The 16,421-nt window shown below is 41.3% G+C and overlaps 1 protein-coding gene across 1 annotated transcript in view; it reads left to right on the forward strand.

Annotated features, from left to right (window-relative positions):
• The first annotated feature begins 738 nt into the window (after window positions 1-738).
• Window positions 739-16,421, forward strand: part of brinp3a.2 (bone morphogenetic protein/retinoic acid inducible neural-specific 3a, tandem duplicate 2) — a 53,284-nt gene continuing 37,601 nt past the window's right edge. The window contains exon 1 of the mRNA XM_058639351.1: window positions 739-898. The gene's annotated coding sequence lies outside the window, so the exon portion shown is untranslated. The remainder of the gene's footprint in view (window positions 899-16,421) is intronic.

Genomic DNA, 16,421 nt, shown 5'->3' on the forward strand with positions numbered 1-16,421 from the left:
ACGGCATAAGATTGTCAGTCCTCATTTAAAGTGTGAAGGAGAGAGCGACGAAAACGCTTATGATTCTCCCCACGTCGTCCACCAGAGTCTTTGGCAGCGATTACAGAGGGCTACTTGTGTCTTAAACATGTGATTAAGCGAGAGAGGGACGCACACAGAGGGGGAGCTGAGGCGCCTGCTGCCGGACCAACAGCTTCTGTCCACAGACTCTGGCTGCTGCGCTCCTCCACACAGCGATGCGGTGTAGGCGGGTCGAGTGTAGGGAGGAAAAACACGACTCCGGGCTGGAATTCATGACGGGATATTTGGCCATCGTCGCGGGGTGTGCGTCCACGTCCCCGGTAGCCGCATTCCGACGCGGGTCCCCGCCGCTCTCTGGCTAAAAACAAATGCGCAAACGCGTCTTTTTAATCGTCTAATCGACAGCCCCTTTGCGCTCCTTGAGCCTCTCCTCCTCCTCCTCCTCCTCCTCTTCTCGTCCCTCTCCCACTCTTCTCTCCTCCTTTCCCGCTGGATGATTTCATTTCGTAAAGTCATTATCTGCAGAAAGGTCAAAGCTGATTGTAGGATCGCTGAATTCACTGGGATAACTGGGATTTTATCCCCCAGCGCGCCCCGACTGCGTCTCTCAAAGTTTTTTTTTTCCCCACTGGTGTAGAACCGTGCGACGGATTTGTCCGGAGCGTCGTCACTTCCCCCTCTCCTCGGATCCCTCGGTGTTTTTTTTGTTTTTTTTTCTCGGAGTGTTGTTCTTTCTATGTTTTCCCTCCGCGGAGTTACTGTCGACAGCCTCACTAACTGTGACATGAGTTTCTCCGCATTGTCGGCACTTGAGAGGCACAGTCATCAAGAGAATGGGATATACTGAGTTAAACTTTAACTGCAATTCCAAAACGCGGTGAGTTCTTGCAAACATGTTCATTCTGTTTGTTTGTTTGTTTTTCTCTCCCTCACCCCAGTATGAATCAGATTTTGTCAACATAAACAACCTACCTGTGGATGCTTTGGTCATGTGTTAAGGACACATCAGCTTTACTAGCACTGTGGAAACAAACACTGTGCTCAGACATGTTGTGAAAGATTTGCTGTGGCTTCATAATTCAAGCACACACACACACACACAGTATTGGGTGCTTGTCAGAAAATGCATGAGCACTATCGGACTCATCCCTTGCCTGCCTGCTTGCCTGCCTCCTCCGCATTCCACACTGTCACCCTGCATCCGCTTTTCCTACAGACACCTAGAATCTATATTGCTGAGGGTGTATAGGAATTCTCGCATGGAGAGGATCGATTGTGTAGCACTGACGTGTGTGTGTGTGTGTGTGTGTGTGTGCACGGTCCATCCATGCACCAGCAAGGCAGAAAACCGCTCCAGCTCTCTTCTCAGCCTGGGAAAAAAGTAACCCAAAAAAAAAAAATGGAAAAGAGCCCCTCTGATTTCATAATGAGACATTTCGCCCTCAAGCATCACTCTCAAAGAAGGCACATAAGTCACGGGCAGTGTACTGGGATTGTCAGTGGAGGCTCTGATAATGAGCCAAATGCCCTCGAAGAAAACAAATACCATTTAAAATGCAATCACACCGGTCCAAGAGCAGTCTGGCGTGGGTGCTGTTTGCAGTACTTTAGATATGACTTCCGTATTGAAATAATGTTTTAGAGTTGATTACAAAACAGTCAGTGACAGCGAGGCAGTTTCGCAGTGAGGCTTTATGGCAGAGAACACAGTGAATCACTGCTGTAATTCTCTTTGCCACTTGCCAGTGTTAGGCAGAAGTGCCAAAGCCTCAGACTGTTTATAGGGCCACAACAGGGCCACTGTTCAGCAGTGTCCTCATCCATCCTGGGAGACTGGTGAACCCAACCGTGTCCAGGCCTGAAAGGCACACTGTCTCCTCCCATGAAAAGAGAGATTTCTCTCCCTGTATCGGTCACCTGCCTCACAGAAACATTGTAGTTAGCTGGTCATTTCGTTTCCAGGCTCCATTTGTGCACTGTTGGAATATCTGGCCAGGCTGGGTATTTATACATGTCCCAAACGTTGGTATCTCAGACAGTGTGCCTGTTGGTCAGGGTGTGAAGAACAAGACAAGGCTTGGACACAGTTGATTTTTTTTTTTTTCTTTACATAATGGTTGAGACTGAGCAGGGAGCCATCTATTGGCTCCTAGACTAACAACAACAGCAGGGATCGCATGACAAGTTCTTGTTCCCGCAGTTTAATGTCGGGCTGCGGAGCCAACTGGATGAGACATTGTCTGTAGGTGTGAAGGCTCAAAAAAACTGGAATGGGGAGAGGAAGAAGAAGGAAACCAAAGGATCACAGCAGCCCTCCTCCCACAGACACTATAAATATGCCACAAGGGATTGAAAAGGCTGTGAAGTAAATACAGTTCCAATGCAAGACGGTTCTTCCTCACATAGTTCTGGGATCATGGGGGGAGGGGGTGGAGGCTCGCAAGTATAACTTAATGTGTGATTGAAGAAAAAGAAAGAAAGGAAGACGAGGCTCTCACTACTCACGGCCCATTATTTTATGATAATGAGCAAACTGGCTGGAGTTTGTCTTCAGTCTGCAATGATAGGCTGCAGGGAGAGCAGAGTGGAGATGAGAAGATGAGAATAAAAAATTAACAGGGAAGCAAACTGTGCAAAGGGGAAGACAAAAGTCTTTTGTGGCCGACTATGGTGAAGAAAAAAAAAAAAAAAAAACCCTCTCAGATGAAGACCAACTGAAGCATTCAGCTGAAATCTCTCTGAGGCGGCTGGTAATTGAATGTAGAATGTGAACACATTCTGTAGAATCACACACAATAACAAGCAGACACCAGACCTGCTCTTACTGTTCATCTTGCAGTCATTCACAAGAAGAAGAAGTCGCCATCTCCTAATATTCACATTATTTGCAGACTTCCCACCGACACAGGCAGGCGTCAGACACTGGCCACACTGACTAACCATGCGACGCTAATGGAAACGACCAATCTGTAACAATAATGAAACTATTTATATTGCAAATTATACTAAAAGTCGCCTTCAGAGGGATTTACGAGGTTGTATCACTGATAGTGGGGGAACTTGTGGAGTTCTCATCATAAAGTTTACTACATTTAAAGGTGCAGTGTGCACAATTTGGTGATTTTTGTTGTCTCTATGTTATTATGCTGCCGCTGTTGTCTAGGCCGCATCCACCATTATGACAATGGGCTCTGTCAAGCACTACAATCGGACCTGAGGGAGGGAGCGTTTGTGTGTATACAGCAGCAGCGCAGTGGTGGGTGGGGACAGAACTTCAGACAGGCTTAATCAGTATTGTGTGAAATAATCTTTGCTGCAACAGACGTTTGTTTGGATTTAAAAGTGATGCACTACACTTTTAGAGATGGGAGGGTATATGGAAATAAATGACTAAAAATATCCTTGGTGTCCCAGAGAAGTGGTACATGTTATATAAATGCATGTTCACAATATGTCACTTAAAGGCATCATAAGTTCTAGACCAGCAAATCTTGTACGTATTCCTTTTTCTTTGGTTTGAATTGTAAAGCAACTTTGAGAGCTTTAAAAGCGCTGTGTAGATAAAATGTATTATTATTACACTAGATCCCTGTGTTGCCACATAGCATTAGGTATACATTAGGATAATGTGAACACACTACTTCCCCTATGGCCTTCCACATATGTAGTTAAATAAAAAAAGAGATGACAAGAAATAAGTGCTGCTTCCAAAAAGATAACAATTCATATGAAGTCACAAGACTCAGATTGAAGCCATTTTTCAGTTTCCAGTAGTATGTTACAGAATATACAGTAATAATAATAATATACTACCACATTGTATTTATTTGCACTTTTCAAAACACCCACGGTCACCTTTAAAGTCAGATTTAAACAACAACTTTGTAATGTACAGTGCAATAAAGCAGGAAAACGGGTAATCAAGAATAAACTATGCAACAGAGGATTCAAATGAATACAAGTTTACATTAAAACGTAAAAAATGGCTGTTTCCATTTCTTCAATTTCCAGTCTATCAATAGATAACTGGAGCTAGCGTTAGCGTTAGCTCGGAGGGTAATATGGCTGGTTCACTGTCAAGTGCAATGCCCCATTGAAAAACTCATTCAAAGATCCGGCAGTGCAGTAAATCATTGTTTACTTGATACTGGACATAGATCAAGTGAAGTAGCAGTGAATGAGTGAAGCAGCTGGAAACAACAGATAGAGGAAGCGGAAACACAGAGAGGGAGAGTAGTCCCTTATAATTTAAGAGCAACCTCTGTCCCTGTTTGTACAAGGCCATCAGCAGAGCAGGTATCTCTGTGTTTCACCGTGATTTATAACCACTTCACTCTCTGCATGTTCTTGGTCACGGGGTGATATGCAGCCATATAAAAAAATAAATAAACGGTGGGAAGTTTACAATCGAGGAAGCAATCATTAAAAGGACTTTTCCCCCCCTGTTCGCTTTCAATTTTGGGATTTTATGCAGCTTAAAATTGATGAAAATGAAAAGAAATGGTCGTATTTGGCTCGAGTGTAAACACACACACACACACACACACGTATACAGACAGTGACAGAAAACACAGAATAACTCATTGAACCAAGCTGAATATTTCATGTTCTTTTACAGTCACAGGCACACACACACTCACTCTACAGAGACTTTATGTTAAATTAAAATGATTATATTAGCAGCCAGCTCACATAAATTAATGTGCTGTGTACACATGAATCAAAGCAATATCTTTGGAGGATTTTGTTCTCCCATGTATCTTGTGATTTTATTTTATTTTGGCTTTGTCTAAGGTGACGGGGGCTTATTGAAATCCATCTTCCATAATGAAATGTCACCGTAATAAAAGAGGCCTGTTTGCCGTGTTTGTTATCAGTTTATTGCTTCTGTCAGCCAAATTTCCATCTTGCTTTTGTGAGACGGAGGATTTGTTGGCCTGATCCGTTTCCACGCTCACACCGAAGATGTCCGCGGCCAGAATCGACACGTGCAGTGTTATTTTTGTAACAGGAGTTGAAAGATTAAACTGGACTTAAGAGGCAAACACTGACTCTGAGGTGACGCGGTGGTCCTGCTGCTTGACTAGAACAACATTGTAAACTCTCACTATTCATTTGTGGCTGTAACAAATGCTAATTAGTTCAATATGACACACGACCCATACGTAACTATGTCTTATGCAAGAATTACACATTATTTTAAAACTGGTGTATCTGGTTTTATGCCTTTGCCTGTAACTTTCTGCCTAGCCTTGTCTTTTTTACTTAACTTCTAGTTAGTGCTTACTTATTATTCATGAAGCCAATGAAGTACATGAAACGTTGCTTTAAAAAATTAGGATACAACAATATTGATTATCTACGTACAATAATACCGCGGTAATAGTTATGACAATATTGAGACGGCAGCTCGTGAAACGCACCGTGAGGCTCTGTGTAACTTTTTGTGTCTTTGTAGAGAGCTGGTAATTGTGATTGACTAAACTATGTGTGTGCTGGGATTTTATACTTTAGCTCCAGCGTGTTTACTAACCCTCTGAATCTTTCATTGTCTCCAGAAAATGGCTTTAAGACTCTGGCTATATATTTACCAATACGTCTTGTGAGCTCTTGAACTTCTCACAGTTATAGGGAAGTGGGGTTGTAAATACTGCCTTTTTGAGTCGTTTGGCCACGCTGGATCTGTTTTCTCTCCTCTCATCTTCTGAAATCTGTTTTTCAGTGTGAGGATTTGCCAAGTGGCTTCTTATATTACTGGTATTCCTTGACCTGTGGGTCGCTTCATTCTGGCAGTGTTTTTTTTTTTTTTTTTCCTCCAAGTCACCTTTTCTTACCTTTTCTCATTTCTTGAAATGGATGTGAAAGCAGCTGGAGCTTTCACAGTTTCATAGTCTTTGTCTGTCTTTCTGTGGTGCCTGCCATTTTTGCCAATGGAGGCAGTGAGTGGAGTGCAAAGGATGATGGGTTACACACTGTGGCAAGTGTCAACTCTTCACTGCTGCTAGAAACTACGGCATTTGCCCATTTGGTACAGTCACCTGTCCACAATGGTCTCAAGAGTTCTGTTAAATGACGATTAAAAGATGATTTCTTTTGCATTTCCATTAGGAATAGTACCAAAATAACCGTCCCCGACCCTTCCATTTTTTGGTACCCTTCCCTTGGAGTACCCAAAAATAATGGTATGGTATAGTACGGATGAAGTTAGACCCACAACAGTCAGATGATTGGGCGACAGAAGAGAATAATTCCCCTGCGACCGGTGTTTCTTCTATTCTCATACAATATTTGACGTCTTCTGGACACAAACAGCCACAAAGCAGGAGAAAACCAAGCTGCTGCGTTGTTATCTATTGCGTTGTTGTGTTTTGGCCATCGGGGCAACAGGGCACACCCGGCCTAACAAGAAAAAAAGCAATGTTCTCAGTCGAAAAGTGAGCCTGACTGAGCCAAAAAGCCAAAAAAGGAAACAAACTAAACCAAAAAAAAAAATAAGGTGGGGGGGGGGGGGAGTCGTTATATTGCAATACAGTCATTTGCACAACTGTAGAAGCAGCAGCTCATGTAAATAACAAACGCAAATAACATTGTATTGTTGTGTGACTCTTCACCAAAGCTAATTTACATACAAAGAGGACAATGAGAGATTAAGAATACTGCCGTTGGAAGGCGAAGTGTGTCGAGGTACACTGATTAAAAAAAAGCATTATTTTACATAAAAATACAGTTAATATGCATGACATTATGGGCCTTTTATGTCCAGTCCCTTAATCTGAATGTGGACGTCTTGTATTTTGAGGAACGTTTTGAATCCCCAACACGACATTTACACAATAGCTTGACTTTTCCACTCAGTAAACTTGTGTTGCCTTATGTCTTTTTTTTTTATTTATTACACGATAAGTTTGGTGGATTCAGCATGCAAACTGGCTCGTCGTGATTTTTGTGTGGAAGCGCTTACTCTGTGACTCTTTTTTTGGCTTTGATGTCTTTCTCACCATGGGAGCTCATCCTTTGTATTTGTTTGTACGACAGCCGGATGAGTGCAACTGGCAGCCATATTATAATTTCACAAAGGCTGTTTTTTTTTGTTTTTTTCTTACCTCTGGCACTGTTATGAGAGGTATTGTTGACAGTTGTAGGAGGGAAGATAACTGGGTTAATTAGGGCCAAAAACCTCATTAGTCAGCACAGAGGGGGAATATGTAGACTTTATCGGTTCCTGTTTTTCCCTACTTTGAGGATGGTTTTGGGGTTGGCTTGCAGACAAGTTACAAAGTGGATCCTGTGGAAAAAAAAAACTCATGGAATGTTTTAGTCAAATCGACGCCTACAAAGCTTAGACCTCCCTCCGTCTCTCTCTCTTTTGTTTTTTTTATTCCTGCCATCATTTTCCTTCAGATGTGCTCCGTGTCAGATATCACAAAACAGGACACATTCCAATTTGCATACAAGCGGCGCCAACAAAGAGGATCTGAGTGTTTCAGTCACAGATATGGCCCGCATGGCAAACGACTCGCAAAACAAACCTCTACAGTACGACGACACACGCGCACACAAAGCTCGAGAAAGTGACCGCTTTGGTGTTCTATCGCGAGAGAACAGATGTTGATGAGCTGAATGCTCTGTTTTGTCCTTGTCTCCTGCTGAAATTCAGGAGAAAGACGAGGAGCCCGGGAGTTCCCACATCTCATCAAACTCACTGTACCCTCTCACAGACTTCTGAATGAAATGTAATTTAGGCTGTTACACAAACTTACATTAAGTGCTGCAGTGAATTTGCAGTGAGTTTTGACAATGTTAAAAAAAAAAAAAGGGTCTGTATAAAACAAATGTAGCAAACCGGTAGGAAAGGCGAACCAATGAGGCCGTGTCCGACTTTGTGATATGAATTTAATGTGGCAACGCTGCCAATGCAGTTAATTTCAGCTCAAGAACAATGTGAATCAATCACATCATTTCAAAACAAGTGCAGAATAATGTCTGGAATTTACGTAATCATAGCCTCTGGGGATACGGACTCAATAAATTATCTAAAGTGGTGCGGAGAGCAGAATTGTTAGGACAAATACCACATGGGCGCTGTTGACCTCATCAGGCTGCTCCTCAGTTTTACTCCCAGCCAGCCCGATGGTTTACTGCAGGGTCACTGACATAGTGACATTCTCCAATTTGAATGCTCCCTTCTTGAGCCTTTAGAGAAGAAGTGTGAAAGCTAAGAGAGCTGTCATTCCACGGAGCGGCTCCACATACAGAGGGTGAGCCAGACTCACACTGTGCATGTCATACCTTAATGTAACTACCAGTAGAGCTTGTAATGAAAAGTGCCTTTGACTCACTGTCTCATCACTTCATTGACGTTTCTAACACAATGGCTCGGGGGCAGAACAGTTTGAGCTTTGAGTAAGTTATGAGCGTGTTTTCCTCTTTGCCGTGAAGTGAAAGTCCTTCAACGTGGATCGTGTCTTTTTGTTCCCGTCCCACTGGAAGATACACTTTAATCCCTCCCCCCCCCCCCCATTGTGGGTTGTACCATGTGTCAAACTCCTCTTGTTCCAAAATGAGATGACGTGATTAAGGGCTGTCAATTTTAGATAAAATGTCGCCAAGAAATCAGAGGTCTCAAAATTCTTCTCAGAAAATACTAAAAACGTATTAAGCAGAGAAACATTTCACACGTCAGGGGCGAAGGTATGGCAATTATGTTTAGTGACTCAAATTGCTGTTATTGAATTACTGCCCAGTCCTAGTCATTCAAATGCTCAACCGTGTCAAATATTTGAATATTATAAGCGATGGCATCTGTAAATTGTTGCTGAAACACTCTCAAGATTTCAAGAGTGAGTTGTATGGGAAAAAGAAAAAGGGAACATCCATTGTCTGTATAGCCCTAAGAGTACTGTAATCAACATAACCGGCAATTTCACTGAGATCACACAGAACGATTGGCTGTTTGTCACCCACCAGCTCGCACACGTCTATGCCACTCTCTCGCAATATGCAAGATGGAGAGTGACGCACCGCTATAGTAGAAACGGGAAATTTAATTTTAATGACAGGACGAATGTATTAACAGAATTTTCTCAAAAATCTAGCCTGCTGTTGGTAGGTTTTTAAGAGACTTAGAGACCATATGCTTTGAATATTGGTCAAATCAAGTCAAGACATTGTTTCCAACAAAGCAGAAATTGGTGGAATATATTTTAGAATTTAAAACACAGTTTCCTTGTTCCACGTTAGAAAAATCAAAATGTTCTCATTTTAGCAATATTTAAGATCATTCATTGGTAGATCTGAGGCCGTTTAGTGGAATATTTAGGGACCTCAAAACTCTAAAAGTTTGTGAAGCTCTAGACACGAACCCACTAAATAATTGATCGCTTCTCTAAGACGTCGTGTCAGCGCAGTTTGATTGTAAAAGCAGGAAGTAGCGAGAAGCCCTTAATGTAAGGTGCATTAAGGGCTACTACTCGCTAATGTGGCCGAGTAGAGAGTAAGGATGTGAAGTCTGTGGTGGTCGGACGGGTGTGTATCAATCTGCCTTATCTGATGAGAATACCTAAGTAGTGTGATAGCAGAGGCTGGGATGCAAAACAAACCCAGCTGTCTTACCCAAACTGATAATTACACAGAATATGAAGTTAATGATCAACAACAAAACACAGCCTCCCACGCTCGTCTTGTTTACCCGGTTCTAACTGTGTCGACTTTCGCTCAAAGTTTCTCTCCGGTTGAAAAAATGCATCGGAAGAACCTCATTTCATTTGGTAAATGAAAAATAAAACTGCTGTAAACGAAAGTGAAGCGCATGATGAAGAACAGCGGGTGCACACGGTGCACTCTTTGCTCCGCCATCTGCTGCATTTTGGTCAAGCGATGATAAGATATTAGTATTAAACTGCATACGGTGGGAGTCATCACAGGCGACTTGTTAAGTATTTGCTGCAGCCTGGATTATTTGATATGGACCGGTGCTTGCTGAATGTTGCTCGTCAGTGGGACGGGCAGTGGGAGGAGAAGGAAAACGATGTTGATTTCCATAAACTGTTGGCTGTGTGCTTTAACCATTTTTAACACCCACCGCCACAACTCAAAGAAAAAACAAACAACTCTTCCAAACTGACATTTCCTCTGTGTGGAAACAAGCAAGACATTATCGTAGGTGTGAATTAAAAAAGAAATCCAATATATGTGATTTCTCTCTCCTTCAGCACAACTGTTTTCTTAAGGCATGGAAGGAAAAGTGACTGTGCATGCTGACTTTTCAATTCCACCACAGAGGGTTTTCTGAAGGGGGGGACGTATGGATACCATTTTTAATTTCACTTGAAATTATGATTACCTGGGTGGTTTGGAGGAGAATATGCCGAGCAATACTTTCAGAATCTGCAATGAGTTTCCACCGTCACTTGATAGCTAAATTCAACACAAGTAATTGGTGAAAAGGGCTGCGGTGGCTCAACGATGCCACAACTCTACTTAAGCCTGATATTATTCTCGGCATTTGCCTATTCAGGGAACGGTTATCTTTATTACATTTGCACTCCTCTCACAATCCCTTTGAGGGAGCCTTGCAGGAACAAACCGAGCTTTCATTTTATACAGAAGTCCCAAACAGCCTCGGGGTCACTGCTGGCCCATGTTGTTCAAAATCATGTTTGAATGGATCCACTGGAGCCCCGGTGTTTGCCGACTGCTCAAATTGAAAAATCCTTCCTGTTGTATCGCACAACACATGATTTGTTCTCGAGATTACGGTGGTGGGGAGTCGGGGTTGGGGTTTGTGCCTTTAGGAGGTGGATTTTTTAAACATTGTTTTATGGAAAAGCAATGTTTGCATAAAGACGGGGATGTAACAGAATGCCCTTGTAAAATGAGAATGACATGTATCTGATAATATCCAGGCGGCTGACAACAAAAGGCTTACGGCGTGGCTTTGTTTGGGGGGGCGATAATGTGATTATAAGGCTGGCGGAGACAGAAAGCAGTGGATGTTTACAGAGAGGACTGTCACAGAAAGTGTGTCAAAAACACACACACACACATACAGAGACAGGCGAGGTATTTGAGTATGCAGAGGAGGAGAGAGAGAGTGGGTTGAGAGACAAAAAGCCAGCAGAGCGTGAGCGGTATAGGGAAGAAAGCAGGTGAGCAACAGGATACAGAGAGAGAGAGAGAGAGAGAGAGAAAGGCAAGTGTTCTTCTGCATCAGCTCTTGGATAGCTGCCTGTTGGATGATAGGATTAAGAAGTCTTTGCATATGACCTCTACGCTGTATTGTGATATTAGCGTGCCTCGCACACCCCTCCGAGCAAGGTCACTGTATAGACAACACGCACGATGTAAAGCAAGGCCAGGTTTCACCTCCAATATTCAGTCCAAGTGTGGGGTTCACTGTCTCTGGATCACTCTGGATTCTAAACGGGCTCTTGGTTCCAGCACAGACACGCTGTCGTTCACAAACTCTCAACGGCGCTATAGGCTTCTGTCATAACTCAAGATTGTGTGAGTCGCACACACACGAGTGGCGCCTGCGTGTGGCCCTTCACGCTGCAGAGGGAAGCGAGAGTGAGGAGGAGGAGAGGTGCGATGTTCAAACTCCAGCTCAAAGAGGGGAGCACGGCAGAAGATAAGAGCAACGCCGGGGAAGACAGAGGTCTCTCCGTCTCAGTGCGAATAAACTATTCAACGCTGCTGCAATGAGAGCAGATATTGCCTCAGGAACCGTTCGCAGTTTAACTGCATCAACAGCAAAAATAAGATTAAGGAGCGCTGACAAGGGGCTGAGTGGTTTGCTTAGTTTCATCGTTGGGTAATTTAATTCCTGTCCCTACATTTACTATCTGTTGCATCGCTGTGTGGGATTGTATCACGGTGGCGCCCGCATCCTGCTTCATACGAAACAATTCATTATTAGATCAGGTTTGAATCTATAATGTGGGACTTTCAAAAACCCTCCGAATCATTGTTGTGATCATTGTTGCTGATTATTGTTTGGGGGGGGTTAAGTCTGATCGAACTGAGTTGCACTGATGTGTCTCACAGTATTTGGAAAAGAAAAGTGTTACTTTGAGAAAACAAAATCAACTAGAGCCAAAATGGCCGTGGTGCTCTGCACATGCTCCACAGTTCCCGGCCTCAGACTTTGACCCAGAAATAACAGAAGAAGCCGGGATACAGAAGACGAAGACACCAGTAAGAGCAATGTGTCAAAAACATAGATTGATGAAGACTAGCTACTATCTCAGCTGGTTCCTGTGATGTAATAAGTTACCACTGCACCACTACTACCGGGACTAGGAGAGAAGTCAAACTAAGTTGAGCTACATCATGGCAATGTACGGACTCTCTGGGTCTGTTGTCTTCTTCTTAAGTCCCCGTTTTGTTTCTTTAAAGATGATTCCATCTGATAATAAAATATGTACTCCAAGCAAGTAAAACGGTGAAGCAATGTGCCGCTGTCAGTGAAACTCGATCACGTTTCATTGCAGAGCAACAGCCCAGCAAAGATCACCTCGTTCTGATAAAGCTCTGTCTCCCAGCTGTCTCTGCAGTCTCCCTGCTTCCCACATTTACCTTAGTTACAATCTCATTAAGCTCAGGCCCTTTTTGTGACTCAGTCTGAACAAAAAAGGAAATAAATTGTGTAGGTTGTCGTGTCCACTGGACACTGCTGACAATATGCCGCTTCTTCTCTGCATATGTGTGTGGAAATATTGTGTTTCTTTTAGGTTTAGACTATAATCCTTAAGGTTTGTTCCCAGTAATTATGATTTGGGAGTTTGTTTCCCCTTGACTGCTCTGAAACGTGACTGGAGACTTAAAAGCATTAAGACAGAGTCATTGGTGAGGCTCAATTAAAAAATGCTTCGTCCATGTGAAAACCTTAAATTGCCTAAAAGAAAAACTGTAGTTGGGAAAGTAAAACTTATGTAATGTGACTTGACCTTCAGATCAAAAAATCTGCTCTGACAAAACAGGACTTGAGAAGAAGAATTGATCCAGACAGACCAATATGACAGCATACCTGCCATATATCTCATTAAAAGTACAACAATGTTTTTTTAATTAATAAAGAATAATTTAAATAACTGAATTAAGTCCACCCACATGCTGAAGTAATCCTTATGTCTGTCCCTTAATGTGGATAAAGGAACAGCAGTCAACGTCAAATTGTGTCTGTTTTACCTCACAAAGAGAACATTGCCATGAGCAGCGTGGGCATGGAGATACATGAATTAAATTTTTTTTTTTTGTTTAAACAGATGTCAAACACAAACCTAGGGAAATGTGTAATGAAAGCATCACTGATCAGTATGGGGATTTGGGACCTCCGTAAACATGGTATTTCCTGGCATGATGTGAGTTTTAATGTGGAGTTATGTTTTTTTATTAATAATTTTTTATTTTTTATTGTTTTTTTTAATCATTTTTATTGATCCATATGAAACCAAAACACTTTTATTTTTAAATAATGTGAAAAACCATCATAAATATAACAATTTCAATGTTTGTTTGGATTTTTTTTCACTTGACCAGGGCCCCTACTGACCAAACTAGACCTTCAGTGTCCCTGAGGTAATTTGAGTTTGAGACCCCTTATGTAGAGAATAATGCAAGACAGCCCTTTAGTTGTAAAAACATAAACATAGCATTCAACATGCTGTACACTCCATCGTTGTTATTTAAAATGGGTTTAAGGGAATACAGTAAATGTTGAAAGTGTGTTGCTGAGGAAGGGAAGTCTAATTTTAAACACATTGCAGATGAATTGAAGCTCTCTGGGAAGGAATAACAAAGCAAGCTATGAAGCTACACTATAGTCATGTAAAGTGGGCGATTTGAATGGTTTCGGCAGAGAAGCATGCAACATTTTAAATTTGTTTTGTTTTTTTCATTATGTACGGCTACAAAACGGGTTATCGTTCAAAAATCGATTGCGTCAAATTCACCAGTTCAGAAAACAAGTGAATCATTGAAACATGCCTGTGGTTCTGTTCATAGTAAAAAAGGTTGTATGTCCTTTTATTCAGTGAGCGCTGAGTCGCACACGCGTCAAACAAGTTTCCATGGTTACCCCCTCCAGTCTGTGAAGGTTCTTAGTCATCCAGGTCATAGTCGTCGTGCGTCTTCAGTTAAGATGAAGAGGTTTCCTTCACCCACCGGCCAAGAGTCTCTTCATTCAGCCGCCAACAGCAAACTGCTGAAGATGACATGGTGACCACTCATCTCAGTCTCTTTCAACAACAAAACAAAAAGAGAGCACACCACCAAACTGGAATGGGAAAAGTTGGCATTTATAGGCTTAAATTGGAAAGGTAGTCATGCTCTTCACTGACCTTGTCACTGAGACTCAATAATCTGCAATAATCTGGTTTTCTGGTGTAACAAAAATAAACAATAAACATCAATAGATTTTAAACAAAGATATAGTATCAAACTGCTTATTTTCAATGTGTAAGAACTTGTCTGAAGAATATACAGGATATAAATGGTATATATAACACATGAGATGTGTTGCTCTCATGTATACACACCCACACATACACACATAGATCCATATGGCTGAGTTAACTTGACAGCTTGTCATTGAGATACTGTAATAGGACTCAAACCTCCTACAACACACACACACACACACATTTCTGTAGTGCATTCTTAGTGAGGGCACTCATAGACATAATGCATTCCCCAGCCCCTTACCTTTACTTCAACCATCACAACTAAAATGTCTTACCCTAACCCTTAAACTAAACTTTAACCTAAACCTTAAAACCTTGTTTCACCTAACCTTCAGAAAATGTCCTTGCTTCCAGGGTTGTAAGGGTTTTTCAGGTCCTCTCTAAGGCTGCAACAATCATTCAATTAATTGATTCTTAATCGATGAGTAAGAATGTGAACATCTTCTAATCTCAGAATGTGAATGTGAATTTATTTGTATCTCGGAATGTGAATATTTTCTAATCCCTAAATGCCAACATTTTCTAATCTCGGAATGTAAACATTTTCTAATCTTGGAATGTGAATATTTTCTAATCTCTGAATGCCAACATTTTCTAATCTCGGTATGTGAATATTTTCTAATCTCTGAATGCCAACATTGTATAATCTCTGAATGTGAATATTTTCTAATCCCTAAATGCCAACATTTTCTAATCTCTGAATGTAAACATTTTCTAATCTCGGAATGTGAATATTTTCTAATCTCTGAATGCCAACATTTTCTAATCTCGGTATGTGAATATATTCTAATCTCTGAATGCCAATATTGTATAATCTCTGAATGTGAATATTTTATAATCCCTAAATGCCAAAATTTTCTAATCTCGGAATGTGAATATTTTCTAATCTCTGAATGCCAACATTTTCTAATCTCGGTATGCGAATATTTTCTAATCTCTGAATGCCAACATTTTCTAATCTCGGTATGTGAATATATTCTAATCTCTGAATGCCAATATTGTATAATCTCTGAATGTGAATATTTTATAATCCCTAAATGCCAAAATTTTCTAATCTCGGAATGTGAATATTTTCTAATCTCTGAATGCCAACATTTTCTAATCTCGGTATGCGAATATTTTCTAATCTCTGAATGCCAACATTTTATAATCTCTGAATGCCAACATTTTTTGGTCTCAGAATGCAAACATTTTCTAATCTCTGAATCCGAACATTTTCTCATGTTGGATTGTGAATATTTTCTAATCTCAGAATGTGAATATTTTCTAATCTCTGAATGTGAATATTTTCTAATCGCTGAATGCCAATGTTTTATAATCTCTGAATGTGATTTCCAGGTGTGGTAAACACCTTTTTCAACATTTTCCTACATTTTATAGACAAAAGAATATTCGATTAATCAAGAAAATACTCGACAGATTACTCGTTTCTAAAAATAATGGTTAGTTGCAGCCCTAGTCCTCACAAAATTGTATGTTCAAGAACACACACACTTGGCAGACTGTGGTGAAGATGACTGACAGGGTTATGAAGACAAACCCGGACAACAGTGTGAACAGCAGGTACTCTGATAACGCACAGGAGCAAGGACGGTTTATATTATCAACAAAAGAGTCTCAGTATTTTTTATTTATTTTTGTACATGTCCTTGATTTGTGTGCGAATACAAAACGCAATAGATCTGCTGCAGTCGCATCGCATCATAGTTGAACTATGATACGAGTACAAATCTGAAAGCGGCAGCTGAGCCAATTATTCACCGAGTTAAAGGGATGAATATACAATTGGAATCGTAACTTGCACCAGTTTGAGAAGCACTTGTCCTGTGTGACTTTTATACCAGAGAATCTCTGTAAATCACAAAGTGAGGCTGCAACATTGCCAGCTAAGCCCACAGAGATGAAACTCCTTGGAGGAATATGTAAGAAATAAAAGAG

Source organism: Solea solea, chromosome 9, assembly GCF_958295425.1.
Source record: "Solea solea chromosome 9, fSolSol10.1, whole genome shotgun sequence".
Classification (NCBI taxonomy): domain Eukaryota; kingdom Metazoa; phylum Chordata; class Actinopteri; order Pleuronectiformes; family Soleidae; genus Solea; species Solea solea.